This window comes from Merops nubicus, unplaced genomic scaffold (assembly GCF_000691845.1).
Source record: "Merops nubicus isolate BGI_N331 unplaced genomic scaffold, ASM69184v1 scaffold9713, whole genome shotgun sequence".
In the NCBI taxonomy this organism is placed as follows: Eukaryota; Metazoa; Chordata; class Aves; order Coraciiformes; family Meropidae; genus Merops; species Merops nubicus.
In genome coordinates this window covers 74,341-88,116 of record NW_008598268.1, presented here as the reverse complement: position 1 = coordinate 88,116, position 13,776 = coordinate 74,341, and the positions used below count along the sequence as shown (strand labels likewise).

At 35.5% G+C, this 13,776-nt stretch overlaps 1 protein-coding gene across 1 annotated transcript in view; it reads left to right on the top strand.

Annotated features, from left to right (window-relative positions):
• The window catches only part of CNTLN (centlein, centrosomal protein), a gene marked incomplete at both ends in the record, with an annotated part of 120,543 nt that overhangs the window by 34,313 nt on the left and 72,454 nt on the right, over window positions 1–13,776 (top strand). The window lies entirely within an intron of this gene.

The following is a 13,776-nucleotide window of genomic DNA, read 5'->3' as shown; positions in this document are numbered from 1 at the left end:
TACAATTATTCAAAATTACATTACCCTTACTGAAAACTGAATGGCTTTTAGTGGATTAATTAAACTGTAGCTGGTTTGCCATCTGGGTGCTGCTTGTTTAGCTGCTTTCTCACAGAAAGATTTTTCACTGAATAAAGAATATTTTTTTTGTTAGAAGACAGCTGCCAGAGAGTAATTTCTAAAATAGAAATGATATATGGACTATTAATTGTTATCAGGTTAAATTTTGGGTTATGCAGAGGAAACTACTTGGACATTTCTTTACAATTTTCAATTTCTTTCCATTTGTCTCCACTCCCTCCCTCCCCCCCATTCCATATTACAAAATGTACAGGCTCTTAAAATATAAAATCTGTTTATAAATGTACAAGAAAATAATTATATTTTACAGCAAGATCACCCATGACATTATGTTGGAGTCCAGGGTATAGGCTAGATGCAGAAAAATAAAAAAAAAAAAAAATAGGAAGGGGGGAATTAACTAAATCTGATTTTTATGGCTCAAGTGGTTTCATTAAATTAGAGTGCTGTGTGCTACTGTTCATTAATGAACTTGTGCCATATGCTTTAACTGTTCTGGTCAATAGCTGATAAAGAAAGGCTTGTGTTTAAAAAAAAATGGATAAAAATATCTTTGTGATGGGCTTTTATCAAAGGACTTACTTTGAATTCAGTAACTACTACTGAGGCAATATGGCTCGCAATTTGCGACCCAAAGGTAGTCATACATTATTGGAATACAGCCTACTGCGCTTCACATTACACAGATGTGAAGGCCTGATTATAGCTGCTTCATAATTAACAGTGATCCGATTTGTTTTGTGGCATAAATGGTGCATGTGTAGAACATTAGCCATGGCACTCTCATTCAAATTCAACTCAAGGGCTCAGCGGCAGGCGGGTCACGAGCTTCAGGGAGTAGAAGCACAAGCTCCTCCATATGTTCTTGCTGCATCTTACTATGGCTATGAGTGCAAGATAAGTTCCCCAAAGAACCTAATCGTGTTCTGTAATTACAGCGCGGCTTTCTGCTGGCTAGAAATGAGGGAGAAGCTAAAACACTCCCTCATCAGATAATTTGTAAATTACTTTACATGGCGGATGCCTAACTCAGTTGGTTTTCAACTGCTGAAATTATAAATAATTGTAACAGATGTGGCAATATGGCTGGCCTCCAATAAATGAGGCCCTTGATAATTTGGCCGACCCTTTGACAGGCCAATTTAATAAAATGTGAACAAAATCTTCTTGCTAATAATTTATCATCCCTTTTCCCAATAGAATAAATTTAATTACCCTAGCAGTTAACAAGGTCACACCCAGATGCCAAACTCGGCTACAGTTTTGATAATGCAATCAGGAATTGAGAGGTGATGACAGCGTTGTTGTTTTTTTCATTACCTGGCTTCACATAAACACAGGTGGCGTAGCTTTCTTGTCAGTTTTTAATAATTACAGGCTATTATGGAATGCATAGTTAGCAGATTGAAAACCACACTTTAGTGAATTTGTTTGAGTATGATTGAGGTTCTAATGTACAGAGATGATAATGCATAACAAGCACAGTCCCTAGTTTACACCATTAGTGCACAGGTTTGATTTTACTTGTGATAATAGTGTAATAGTTCAGCAGACGACAAAGTTGCATTTTCTGGAGCAGTCTCACACTCAGATGCGGGTTTATGTTTTTTGCTTTCTAGTACTCTTATCTGTAGCTCAGAAAAATGTGCTTTTTTAAACTGACATAGTACCTTCCAGTATGCAATATATATCTTAAAAGGTCTTAAAAACTTTCTAGAAGTACTGTATACCTTTTGATGTGGTTTGTCAAGTGAAACCTTCCAGTAACTAATTAATACGCTTTTACAAACTTAAGTGCTAGGGAAGGTGCTGTAGAAGTTCTTAAAAAGGCAAAAAAAATTCCAAACGAAACTGTTACACATAATGGAAGCTTTTAAGCCACAGTTGTAAAGTATGCTTTGTAAAGTACTACCTTCAATACTTTAACCAGTAATTAACTCAGGCTTCTGTAATGTTATTTCTATTTCTAGTGTCTATTAACTGTAACACATTAGAGGAAATTGTACTGATATTTTCAACTTTCCTGCATCTTTGCTTGCTGCTGCCCTGACCAGTTTTGTGAAAAAACTGCCCAGTTCTCTTATGTACTTGTAGCTAAGAAGTTGCCGCTCCAACAAATACATGGGGAAATGAGTAGCTGGTTTAATAGAAAGGCTTAATGAAGTCCAGCCTTGTCTTGAGACTTTCTGTGATTCTTCTAAAAATCTTTGCAGACTAGAGAACTTGTTATTATCTTAGAATTGCATAGTTTCCTTAGTAATTTGGAGCATTAATTTTATAACAGGAGGCCTCATTCCACCTAGTGCATAAAATAAATCATTCATCCCTATTTGGGGAATTTTTCTGATGTGATGGCCACATGATCTTCAAAAAGAGATTACCTCCTTTTTTCCCTTCCCTGTTTTTCTCTATTGGACGATCAGTGTGCTCTTTTTCATAGGGTATAAATCACACGGATTTTGAAGGATGCAAAACATAAATGTTATGAGAGTGGATGGGTGATGGAAACCCTTCAACTGGGTTTTAGCCCCTTTTGGCAACTCATGGGGACACGTTTAAATCAAAGTCCAGGCTGGGTGTGTTGCTCTTCAATAGTTGGTTACTGTTCTCCTTCCTAGAAGTATGTATAGTAAATAGAGATGAGGCTGTGACCATTTGGTTTCCAAGCTGTAAAAGGAGCTTGCAAAGGATGCTGAGGTGAGCATTGCCTCCAGCTTAGCTTCCCAGGTAGCTGACTCAGTAGCAGAATAAGAGGAAACCTGGAAAGCAATTCTTTCACATAAAATTTCTTCTGGACATTTCCTGCATCATGACTTTCTGTGGCATATGGCACAGGATTCCTGGAGTTTGACTGGAAGGAAAACTTAATGGTATGAGTCATTGGCCAGTTGGTTGCCATAAGTCAATAATGCTGTTTCCTAACTCAGATATTTCTGGTAAAAGCATACACTCTTCCTCCGGTCCGAGCTGTGTGTGTAAACTCCTATGTTGTTGAGAGAAAAGGTGTCTCAGCCTTTACTAAGCCACTGCTATCGGCCAGTTTGTGGTTGAAGCAAAGTGAGCTTCCATCTGCTTACAGAAAGACTGCGCAGGCTTTTTGTGTCTTCTCCGAGCTGTTGGTTTTGGTACTGTGCAGTTAGTGTTAGCACAGCTTTGTGGTCAGGAAGTTGAAAGGGAGCAGGAGTACAGGTAAGGCTCTGTTGTTAGTTCTGAAGCTCTTGGATATCTGTTCCCTTGACACCAAAAATCATGTAGAATAAAAGTATGATGGAGCATAGGTGTATTTTCTCTGCGTTGTCTGGTACTGTTTGTGATCTTTCACAACACCAGCACTGAATAGGTGACACTGGATTCCCTTCCCTAAATGCAGTGTGGATGGTTCCCCTAGTGGTACAGCTTTGTGGTGAAGATGGTGCTTACGCTTCATCTGAGATCAGAGATCTATTTGGTAGAAGTACTTTCTTGATTATGTTTGTTGTTTACAACATAAAAAAGCCTCTGACATTTATGTGGAAAATATGTTTTTAATCTAAATTGAGTTTCAGTATGAAAAAATCCCCTATCTGTTACAATAAAATAGCATATGATATAAACTGATTTTGTTAAGTGAGAGAAGAAACCATTATTCTGTTAAGCTAGTCTTTGCAGTGGAGATAGGATCTTATCCAAGATCCTTAAAACTGAGAAAAAGCTTTCATTTGCTGCATTCAGCAAATTCTGAGACAGAAACTATAGAAGAATATAGTGCTTTTTAGCATGTAATATAATGCCAGATTTTTCTAGGTTGTAGACTTCTGATCTTTACTATGAAATTGGGCTGTTTTCTGCATACAGACCTGAGGTGTTGAATGTTTTCTGCAGTCTTGAAACACAATATTGTGCTTTTTTTCCAATACTGTTAGAATTTTTTAATCATAGTTCCATTATAGTCCAAAGTATCTGCCATTTTGGCCTTACTAACTGTAGCATTTACCTTAGTTCTTAGATTACAAATAAGAGTTCAGATGTGAAGCTAGAAAGTGAAAAGCCAAGAAGAGGTCACATTTTTTTCCAAGGATCTAATGAAATTGCACTTCTTTCCTCATGCATAAATCTTGGAATTCTAGGTTGTTCATAGAGTCATATTTGGTACAGAATGAATTGAGGTTGTTGTAATCGTCAAATCTTTTCACAAATAATTTGGTTTTGCTGACTCTTTTGCTTTTAATGAAGGCTACCTAGAGTGTAAATGTGTCATAATACATAGTTAAAAGACATGAATCTGAAACAGAAGACCAGAGACAGAAATTTCATCTAGCTTTGTGTCTCTGGAGGATCCATTTTCAAGTCTTAAAAACTATTGTTTAAAAATTCTTTTGATATTTGAGAAAAAGTCTTCTGTGTTAGGATATGTAGAATAATATTTATCAAATAATAAAGGATATGTTAAATTTAACAGAAACTGATACCCAGGTCTTCTTAAACTGTACTCCACTGATAAACAAAATCTCAGGTTTTAAAGGGTTAAACTTAAAACTCAATTTTAAAATTTTTAAATAGTTGTTTCTAGGTTCTTAGAATTCCTGAAACTGAAGAAACTTCACAAGCCTACCTAAAAGTTTGAGCAGGATTTTAGGGTACATAATAGACCCAAATTATATAGTAAGGTCTGTATTGGTAACAGTGTTCTGCTGAATATTTTGAGAGTAAAAAACATAGACTTTTTTACGTATAAATTAAATTCTAAGACCGGTGTTTGGTTTAGTTTTCTGAGAAATACGTGTGTTTATGCATGTATGCAAAGATTGTTGTAGGATTTATATTAGAGACTGTGCTTTTGCAGTTTTTTAATTCGAAATAAATATCACTACATGGTAATTTTTAGAGATCCCTATGGAAGAAGAAAAGAATAGGGGGGGAAAAGTCAAGAATACGGTTCACATATTGGTCCTATTAAAGTCAGCAGCAGAACTAGATTCACATAAAGGAGCGAGGATTTACTATACTCTGTGGCTCTATAATGGCTTTCTGCATTTCAAAACACTGCATTTCATTTTTGAAAGGAGAAATTTGAAAGTAGCGATGCAGTAAGTGGTTAAACGTTGGCTAAATTTGTATAATTCTTATGATTTAAATCAACAATGTTTAACAGTTGCAGACTTTTTAAAGTAATGATAATATGAATTAAAATAGTTATAAAAGAATGAAGATGTTGATTCTTATTTCAGATATTAGCATAATTGTACAATTTATGGTACAAATTATGGTATGCATAGAAGTATTTTTTTTACATACAGACGTGAAATCAATCAAATGGGACAAGTAGATAAGTGTAGTTCTTAATAAGAAAGAATAAAGGTCAGGTAAAAAACCTAATTGTTTAACTGAAGTATGACTAAATTTCTCCTCTCTTGCCACTATTTCTGTCTTCTAGGTTTTGTTAGGCTTTTATTTCTACTTTTCCTATAGAGATATGGTATTGGTCAAATGAACAAATCCCTCAGTTTTCAATGTTCTTTGCAATGCATTGCTTATCCAGTCATTTTTCTGTTTGCCTTTTTCCCCCCTCTGTGTTGAGTTTTCTTTTAGTTATACACTGGTCTTTTGCTGATCATAGGTGGAAGTGACATCTGTTTGCAACTACATATGGCCTAATTTATGCAAAATGAGCAACAGAAATTATTTAAGGAACGGTCAGCAAAAGCGTGGACAACTTTTACTCTCTGAAAATTTTCCTGTGCTTGTTTGCTATATGAGGAGTTGCTCTTTTTCTGAAATAAACTTACCGTGTTTCTAAGTTGAGATTTATTTGTAGAAAGTGTGAGTTTAATGTACACTATAAAAAGCTTCATATTCTGCATAGAAAGAAGTAAAATGGCTATGGCCATTACTCTGTTTCTGTCAAATACTGAACTTACTAGGGTGTTTTCATGCTTGATTTTAGTCAGCCTTAGACCATCGCATTCATTGGTTGGCATGAATTTGGATATTTTTTTGGTTTGTGTAAGCTTTTGTACACTGCTTTTCTGATTTTTTCAGCATCCCTGATTTATTTCACCTGACGCATACCAGTAATTGAGATACTAGGAACAAATAATAATTATACCTAATTCTTTCTTCTATATTTGAATGAGTATTTGTCTTAAGAGTATGCTCAAACAGTTGCAAGCAACTTTGTCAGAACTTAGCTAATTAGGGAAAATATATATGAAACGAAACTTCCATTAAGTTTTGAGGAAGTTGTCTATCAGATTAAGCTTTGTTAATTGAAGACTTTACTGTTTCCTAACTGCTTGTCATTGCTGTCAAAGCACCACTAGCAATAGGCTTTTTGTGAGTTTGCCCTAACCAGTGTAACAGAAGGTCAGCTGGGTCATCTCAACCCACTTGCACTGAGTTTTTAAACTGCCCTGCCCTTTTATTTATGTAATTGATTAGGAAGAGGGTTTGCACCATCCCTTCTTTCAGCAGCAGTGTTGGGGTGTTAACCTCCAGCTGCCTAGATGCGTTGACTATCTTGTCTTTGTCCAGCACAGCTGTTGCAAGGTGAAAGTCTGTCCACAGCCTTGAAGCACTGTGGACGAGGTTTGAGCTAAAGCATTTTACTTCATGATTGCCATAGGCCACCACAAAGGGCACATTGCTGATGCTTATGCTAAGCTAGCAGTGTTTTTTTGCCTTGTGGTTGTAATGCAGTGGGCTGTGATTTGGAGGCAGTTAACAGAAACCTAACAACTTGAAAATTCATCCAAAACAAGTCCAGGAAGTAGAGATATTTTGTCAAGAAATTTTGACAATGTGATAGAGAAAATAATGGAGTAAAACGAGTTGCTTCAGAAGCAATGTCTGTCTAAACCAACCACTGTTAAGACTAAATTTGGATTTGGAAAATATGGTGAAAGTGGTGTGAAAACACTTTCGGATCTGGTTTTGATTATGGGTACATGAGTCATTTACAAAAGCAGAATTATTTATAGCTCTCACACATTCTTATAATATCAGAAATGTGTTTCTCTAGGTGGTTTTGTCTAAATTATTATGCTTATGATTTTTTGTTAGTAATGTAATATACCTATACTACCATTTTCTAGGTATTTCAACAGCCTTCTTTAAATGAACAAGAGTGTCTGATAACAAAGCAAAAATCTGAAATCGACCTTTTACAGGAAAAATTGAATAAAACAAGTCTTCAGCTAGCAGAGCATCATTTGTACACTAAAGATACTCTGCAAAGTAACAATATAAGGACTGGAAGAAAGCATGAGGTAGGATAATTTTATTGTCTTGTGTATTTGTGTCTGAGTCAGGCTGGTAAAGCCAAACATTTCTGCTCAAGGGTCCAGATAATACTTTCAATATCTGTTGATACTGCTTATAATTCTGGAAGCTTGTTTGAATGGTTCTTGTGTTATCTGCCAAAGACTTGTTAAAATAGCTTTTGGGAGTAGAAGGTTTTACCTTATTAAATACTGAATAAGAGATTCTTAATTAAATGAAATACTTGAAGGATAAAATCTTTGTAGGTTTATTAAAATGAATATTTAGCAGTTATTTTGTGGTGTTTATCAGAATGACTATCTTTACCTGGAAGGAAAACTAAAGAAATATAAGTGGTTATTATTGTGATATTATAAATGAAAAAGATATATATTTTTCTAATTCTTGATTTTTAAAATATGATGTAGTATTTTTTCTATGAAGAATGACAACAATGTCCATTTGAAGTCGATACTTCCAACTTTTTATTACTTTGTATGTTGTTGGACTGCTGCTTTCATGATGATTTGCTGTTAAATTTAGGCACCAGGTAACAGTAGCAGCTATAAACTACAACTAATAAAGTAGATCTGTAAATCTATGGCTTAAATAGATTCACTAAACTAGGTGAAGCTGTCATGTTTTTCCTGTGTGTTCAGGCTCTTCTTCATCTAATTTTTTTAAAAAAATGTATTATATCAAATATGGGAAACTTGGAAAAGATTTCCATAGCAAGGATGCAAACATCCTTGGAACATATTTCTGTGTGAAAAATAGATTAGAGGGGTGGATCATGATGTTCTACCTCCTTAGAATTTTTCCACATTTATTACCTTGTAACATTTCCTTTTAAAACTGTATGGCTTGTTCTTTCTCAATATCCTGCACTGTATGCTATTTTTGGGCAAATATGTATTTTGGAACATTTGTTTAGGAGCATGTGGTGACACCTCTGTGAAAATGTATTTAAGAAGGGACAGAATACTACACAGGCAGTGCAGAGTGAGGAAAAGAAGGTTAGAAAAAAGCCTTGCAAACACAAAGGTCAGAGAAGAAGGAGAGGGAGAAGGTGCTCCAAATACCAGAGCAGGTATTTCCCTGCAGCCCGTGGGGAGTACCACCATAGAGCAGATGCGCACACTACAGCTTGTAGAGGAGCCCACACCAGATCAGCTGGATATTCTCTCGTGGAAAGTGCAGTGTGTGGAGAGGACTTTGTGCTGGAACACATTATTCTGACAGGAACTGTGGCCCACAGAGGACCCACTCTGGAGCAGGTTTATCCCATGCTGGAGCAGTGGAAAAGTGAGGAGGAAGGAGTTATTGAGAGGAGCTGTTATGGACTCACTGTAACCCCTCATTTTCCATCCCCCTGCGCTGCTCAGGAGGAGGTAGAGAAACCAGGAGTGAATTTGACTTTTGGAAACCATTTAGGGAGAAGGTGTTTGTTTACTATTTTCTTTATTTCTTACTACCCAAATCTAATTTAAGTGGCAATAACATAAATTAATTTTCCTCAAGTTGAGGAAACTCAATGAGTCTGCTCATGATGGTAAATTGTAAGGCATTTCTTTGTCTCAGCCCGTGAGCTTTTTCATCCTATTCTCTCACCCTGCCCTGGTGAGGAGGAACAGTGAATGAACAGTTGAGAGGGTATTAGACACTTTGCCAAGTTTAACTGACCACAATGTAATTTCTTTCTCACAGTGTCATTTTCTTCTCGCATTTCTGGGGAACATGTCTTATGAGGAGCACCTGAGAGAACTGGGATGGTTTAACCTGGAGGAGGCTGAGGCAGGACCTTACTGTGCTCTACAACTACCTGAAGGGAGGTTGTAGTCAGGTGGGCGTTGGCCTCTTCTCCCAAGTAACTAGCGATAGAATGATATGAAATGGGGTTAGGTTACACCAAGGGAGGTTTTGATTTGGTATTGGAGGAAGATTTTCTTTACTGCAGGAGTGGTGGAGTCACCATCCCTGCAGGCATTAAAAAAATGTGTGAACATGGTACTTCAGGATGTGGTTTAGTAGTCTTGGTAGTGTTTGGTTGGTGGTTGGACTTGATGATCTTGGAGGTCTTTTCCAACTTTCATGATTCTGTGATTCTGTCTTCTTCAGAATAATGTAAACGAGAGTACTGTGTTGGTCATGAGCTGATCACTGTGTCAGGTACAAAGCAACTACACTCAGTTGAGTACAGCTGTACCCAAATTTTAAAATCTTATTGTAGAGAATCTTTATCTTTTTTGATAGGTAGATCCTAGTCATGCTCTTTCAATACTCAGGATTGCTTTCACATGTGCACCCAGTGTCTGTTAAAATTTTAGGGAACTAAACTGACAGGTTACAAATTCTTTGTGTTTAGGTAGGACAGTAAGGAAGATGGTAGAAACATTTTGGCTTTAGGATCACAAAATATACATATCAAATTGAAAAGTTAGTACTGCTGCCTTTACTGACTTTATCCTTCCAATACCTTGTTGTTCAGTCTTCCATGACAAAAGTGTTTATTACAAGTTATTAGCACATGATTTGACAGGAAGAATATGTTGGCTATACAATTCTTTTACTATGGTGATCCTTTTGGGTTCATAAAGACTATCATGTGAACCCTTTACTCCTGCTTATATGCATTCCCAGGATACAAAAACCAAATAAGTATGGAATCAGATCGAATCAAAATGACACTGCTTTGATTACTTTCTATTCTAAAAAGCCAACAATTTTGAAAGGAGAAATAATTAGAAAAGTGTTAAAACAAAGGGCATGGGACAAAGAAATTTGCCACTAGTGTGAGAATTAGGATGTGTGGCCACATGACTATATGCTTCCACCTATGTTTGGTTTCGCAGAATGCAATGAGATATGCCTACAATCACAGGGAGTAATAGAAAAAACTCTGTGGGATAGATGATGCAGTGGTTAAAAGCTCTGTTAAATGTGCATGTGTGGATAATTTTTCATGATATCATTAAGTGTTTACTTAGAGGCAACTGTAACACTCATAGTCCAGTCTCTGGAAAGTGGTACAACTGAGTGCCATTTTGTGTAAAGACTTGAGTCTGTGGGTTGGTCTTCCCCTAGCTCTTTATAGGTCTTAAACCTTGTAACTTTGTGAGCTGTATGTGTTTTCCATTACCTAATTAAATTTCCATCCACATGTCTGCTAATTCATTCAGTAACACAGTGCTTGAGGTTTTTTTATATCTAAACTTTCCCATTGTATGATGCATAGGAGTTGTAATGGCCTTTTATTGATATACATTTGATAGCCTTCTTCTAAATCTGTAATGTCAAGGTATTAAAAGGGATAAGTTAACTTGAAGTACAGATAAAGTCATGGCTGAACCATAGGGAATCGAGAATCTTCCATTTTTCCTCTCCAGAAAACCCCACATCTATCTTGTCAGTCACTATTTCAGCTTCAGCAATGTTTCTGCCTCTTCTGCTGGTAAAACCCATTAAGATTTCTGCCCATTTTCTGTCCTGTATCCTAGCAGTCATTCATCTAATACGTGTGTACAAAAAAGTTCTTCAAGATATTTCAGTAAAAATTCTGACTTTCCTTTTTGTTTGTTTTGTTTTGTTTTCCTTTTGTTTCTTAACTTTTTTTGAGACTCCATTGAACACAAAACTGTTGAATTGAAGAACATGACTATTTTCAGTTTCATGCCATGGTATCTTTCATGGTGCAGATGGGTAACAGAAGATTGTTTGGAAAGAGACATCTTTTATTTTTCAGCTTCCTGTACCTCTTAAGAGTTAGTGTGTTCCATCCGCTTCTCAGCTATTTCTTTATATTAAGTCTGCTCTTGCAGATTTTCCTATGTCTTGATACTACAAAGCCTGTTTATTTCTGGTTTTCTGCTATTTGTCTTAATCATTTGTAAACGTGTTTTAAATCCTTTGAAAAATCTTCTCTTGTTACCCTTTACTGACTTGGATTAACATTCTTTGCCCATAAAAATGGACTCTTTCATGTTCCTAAACATTTAAGAAATGTTTTAAACATTATAATTTGAGTATGTATTTAATGTCAATATGTCTACTGTTACCATATAATTTGAGACCTGAATTAAAAACTAAATGCTTAAACCTGTCAGTAGCAGCAGCAAAGTTTGCAGTTGTGATAAGGGTATTATAGATGCCATCATCCAAATTGCAGCAGCTATGGGCAATCAAATTACAGGATATTTTACTACACAATCTCTTAGTCTTGGCAGGAGAATTAAACTATTTGCCTTCTTAGCAAAGGTTGCCTTCAAACTACTTATGTGCAGCTGTAAAGCCCAAACCCAGATCCTGTTCTCCACACACCTCTAGTATGATCTCTAAACAGATCGAAACCTGTTTGAACAATAGTATGTTTCTTAGTGCATATCACAAATCCTACCTGTTCTCGCACAGAATTATTTCCATGTCCATGAATAGTTAGAAATTTTCTCTATTTTTTCCCACACTTTGGTCCTGTGAAAAGAACTCACAGTGCAATCCCAGATAGCTGTACGTGAAGTCTGTGTATGTGTGTATAAACTGTTGTGTACCCATTATATCTGATCACATTCAATTACGACAGCAAGACTATGAATTTTACATCTTTTTTTGTATTTGTTCTCTTTTCTCCCTTCCTCCATAGAGTCTTTCTACCTAGTTAAACATAGCAGTGTGATGTTGATTGGTCCACTTCTTTTCCTTTTTGTCCTTCTCTTTGGTGATAAATGCAGTGCTTGGACCTTGTATTCTTGGTTTTAAAGAAATCATGTATTTTCCACATCTTCTGAATGCAAAAATAAAGTTTAACTAGGAAATGTTTCTTGAAAAATAATGCATTCTAGACTTCCAGGAAAAAGTAGTATGCATGTGCAATGATTAGGAAATGTGGAAGACAGGAGTTTTATTTAGGATCTTGGTATTATTCAAGAACTTTGAAAATTTTGATATGTTGGTCTTGATTTTTTTTTTAAATATATGAAAGGGATCAGTTTGTTTTTGTGCAAATTGTTTTGTCATCACTTTGGTTTTGTGACTAAAATCTTTATTGGTTAATACCATCATATATTAACCAAAGTAAACTTTTGGTGATCTCTACCAGAATTGCAAGAAAAAATGCAAATCTATAACCTTACTATTTTGAAGAGAGACGCTCTTTATTCAGTGCAACGTTATGCTGACAATATAAATTCATAAATTTGGAAATATTAATTTCAATTTTCATTAAAATTTTCTTCTAGTTTCTTCTGCTATATATGGGAAAACAGGAATATACAAAATATGTCCCTTTGACATTGGGATTTTAAATGTACTAAAATCCGTCCCAGATGTTACTTTTGGTGAGGCTCGTGGAGGTCATTTGTTTCTTTGTTTCATTCAGGCACACTTTAGAAGAAGAAGAAACCCAAATGTGTAAAGCACTTTTCCCATATTTAAATTCTTAAATGTGTGATAGTAGTATTATCTTCTGATTTTTTTTTCCTCATTTTTGGAAACCTGTATGATTTAAAGTTGAAGTGTGATAGACAGTGTGTTGTAAACATTTAATAATGGAAGGTAATGGTCAAAAAAAAAAAGCCAATTGCTAGTTAAGATTCTCTTTGATAAATGGGATAGTGGAAGTGTTGAAATACATAGTATTCAAGAAGAACGTATCCTGAATTCCTTTTGTTGTAAATCAGTTATTTTACAGTGAAAATGGCAGCATGCAACAACAATAATCCAAATTAATCTTAAATTTTTGTTTGACTTAATGTATTTATGTCATAGCATTTTACTTTATCAGTATTGTGTGTGTTAGTATTTCTCTGTCCTTACCCAAAGTTATTCAGAAAATCAGAAAGTCTAATTTGATGAGGTCTTTCTTTCTTTGCCATAAGGACATATGACATAGAATGAACAAGAAAGCTGCCCAGTTTAAGTGTTACTTTCCCATATTCTTTCTCCAGATTGCTATATGAAGCTGTACATAATATAAACACATATTCTTGTCTCTAGTTAGTCACATTATAGTTAATGACCATATGGTCATTATGGTATAAGATCTACTGTCTGTTGTATTTATATTCCTCAAGCATATTGTTCCTTCAACTTCACAGTGTGTTAAACTATTTCAAAGGGAAAAAAATCCTTTCCCTCTTGTTTCTGGTTGTCCTATCAAGTGTAACCTTGGACCCTTATAGAGCAATTAGACCAGCCTCTATCCCCTCCTTTGTAATGAGGTTTCTTGCATTTCTGAGTCTATAACCCTTTAGTCTTCCCTAATGGGACATCATTATTCTGAAAGAAACAATGTAAATGTAAATGAATATTCTCATTAACGAGTCACAGAGAAACCTTTAGTGGTAGCGCTGTGGTAATTCTGCTTGTTATTTCTCTGGTATTCCATGCAGATTTTTTTTTTTTTTATAATTCATTATTAGTATTCAAAATTACTACTTCTTTAATTCTGCATGTCTTTCACAATAC